The sequence below is a fragment of the Lactuca saligna genome, chromosome 5, assembly GCF_052625555.1.
Source record: "Lactuca saligna cultivar CGN05327 chromosome 5, ASM5262555v1, whole genome shotgun sequence".
NCBI classification, from domain to species: domain Eukaryota; kingdom Viridiplantae; phylum Streptophyta; class Magnoliopsida; order Asterales; family Asteraceae; genus Lactuca; species Lactuca saligna.
The window spans coordinates 179,615,050-179,618,150 of NC_136421.1; positions in this window are offsets into that span (position 1 = coordinate 179,615,050).

A 3,101-nucleotide genomic window follows, 5' to 3' on the forward strand; every position below is an offset into this window, starting at 1 on the left:
CAATGGTCCAAAATGCGGGTCCCAACAATTCAGTCCTTCCATATCTAATCATTACCATCGAAATCCCCATTTACTCTTTAGTCCTTGCTTCTCACAATTTATTACAATTCAAATCCAGATATTACAATAAAGATCCGAATTTCCAGAAAATGTCACTTAGATCCTTATGACAAACATTGTTAACTTATTACGGATTCATGGATACAATTCATTTATTAATCTTTATCCACTTATTTATTTAATAAACAGGATGTTACACTATCATTGTCACATGTCCTGATTCCATACAAATTATGCCTCTAATATTCTTGGACCTGAATCAATCTTAGGAAATTCCACATAGAACACGAGGAACTGGAGTTTATTTTTTGAAATCGATTCCTCCACACAATTGTGCTATTAAGGAAATCATTCCTGAGATATTCATACATGACTCTAACAAAACAACCAAAAATACTTGTTCATTTTGGGCATATGTAGATAGTGGCATCGATGAAGAAATTAGGTGTGATGTCGACTCATCGTTCGATTCATATATTCTGAATTCCAAAGTTGTTTTCAAATCTACCTTAATTCTAATAAAACCTAATTTCAATAATCCATCGGTCAGACAATATTCAAAGTCAACATCTAACTCTAAGAAGAAACCTTGGTTGAAAAATAAGGATATTCTTCACCCGAGAGTAGAAGCTAGAAAAACAATAGGAAAGAGACTAGGTCTAGACAATGCTCTAGGTTCCTTGAAAAGTCCAACCATAGATTGTGACAAACAATTGTCAGTCCAACTACCAGGAATCATAATATTTTTGACCTTGTTAAAATTCTCAAACGCCAATTTGTTTCTATTAACTTAGAAATTTATGACACTTCTGTTAACAAATGTGACTATATTCAAAAAGGAAAAAACCTATTGTTTCCACCTCACCAACGAAAAGTAAACCACATTGGAAAATTCCGTTTCCACTAGTTACTGCTACCTAAGAAGGCAATATTTTAAAACAAAAACACATTCTGAAATCAAATCTGGCTACGAGAGCAACGAATAAAGGAAAGGAAATTCAGAACCCTCGTAAGAAAAAAACTTGCAAAAGATTCAATTTTGAAATTTGAATGGAAAGTTAAAGAAATGTCGTCCCAAATGAATCTCAGAAAACAATTATTTCCAAAATCTTCTCAGAAAACTGTCCTTCCGAAGAAAGTCATTTATGAACAACCAAAGCTTGAATATGATTGATTAATTAATGAAAGGATCCTTGCATTTTGAATCTTCTTAAAAGAATCTTGGAAAGAGCAATCCGAGATCCTTATTGTTTGGAAATCCAAAGTCAAGTCAAAATCCCATGCCAAAGTCCCTCGTTCTAACTCGGAGCCTAAACACTCCAAAACTTACTGTAACGCCCGTGTTTCTGGGCTTGCCATTTTTAGCAATGTAATAGTCTAGGTTAACCTTTGTAACCCCAATTTGAAATAATAAGAACGTATTATTTGAGTATTATGTGTTTTGTGCTTAATTGCTTAATTGTGTGATATGATTAATTAAGAATAAAATGAGCATCAAAATTTAAGTGTAAAATAAACTTGACATCATTAGATAATGTGGTAGTAGTTGAAACGAGGTTTCCGAATATATATAAAATGCCCAAATCTGACTTCGTATGAGGAAGTTATGATTTTCTGAAGTTTCGACGTGGCAGTATGCAGCCCGAATACTCGATTTGAGATCGAACGGTTTTTAGCCGAAACAATCTAAACAAGAATCGAAGATCTCGTTGTTAGTAGCGAAACGATAAAAAGTTAGGCGAGAACGGATGTCAAACGAAGAAGTTATGAATTTATAACGAAATTTTCTGTCCCGCCCTATTAAAAATAAATAATAAAAATAAAGTCAAAATTAGCCGACGGAGTCTAAATGAAAGTTGTAGAGTATGGTCTGAACTTCGCGTGGATATAAAGAACGTCGAAAACGGAGCTCGTATGCAAAAGTTACGCAATTTAGAAGTTCGACGAGTCAAATTACGCCCATCGTAATTTGAGTACGCCCAGCGTACTCAAAGGGGTGCAACTTGTCTGACCAATACTCGAGTGCCACCAGTCGACGCACGCAATGACGTCAAAGTACGCCCAGCATAACTCGAGTATGCCCAGCGTACTGAGTACGCCCCGCGTAATCCTAGACCCTCAGCCTATAAATAGAACTCGAAATCAGCCATTTTCTCTTGTTCAAACTCTTTCTTCTCTCTAGTTTTTGCCTCATTTTGCGTTCCGTTTGTACCCCGAAGCCCCGGTAATATTCCCAAGCCCCGAAGTAAGATCCGAAGCCCCTAGGATCCCGAAGAGCATAATTCTCGAGCCGAAGCTCTCGCCCGCGAGGAGCTGGTTTTTGTGAAGATCTTCCAGATCTACGGAGAAACACCTCTTCTGCAAGTCGTAGTGCTGCCCGATCATCTCCTGATCAAGTGAGTGTGTAGTTATTTTCATATAAAACACATGTTATGTGTATATATTTTGTTGTTATACGTGTGAGTGTATATTCACTCTCTTTTATCTTATAGATCTGATGTATTATATATGAAATACGTGTTATGTGTGTATGCCTCATTTGTTATGTGGAATATGTATTGATTAAAGCATGTTATACAGGTTTTTAAACAATGTATGAAAATGTATATTTTTATCTACTAGTATGTTGGGTTGAACATGGGTAGATAATTGGTGTGTAAAAAACAGATGAGAGGCCTCGGTGTTATTGGTGTTATTCTAGTCATTCAGCAGAGTATGGATGACGACCACGGACTATTCTAGATTGTCCTGTGGAACACTAGTAGGCTCATTACCTGTAGGTGTTGTGAACGACGTGTTCACCGGTGTACTCTATCCCCCACATGGTTGCCTTTAGGACACTCATTGTTGAGGTAGCCCCTCTGCAGTAATGTCCATCCCGATGAAAATCCTGAATTAGGTTCCTTATAATAGATGTTATTTTTAGGGACGTAAAGTGAGGATAACGGGAATGGATAATCGGGTTATTGTTGATTGTTGAATTAAATATAATTATTTATTGTGGGTTGAAAACCCTACATGCTCTCCAGGCTCTCAAGCCT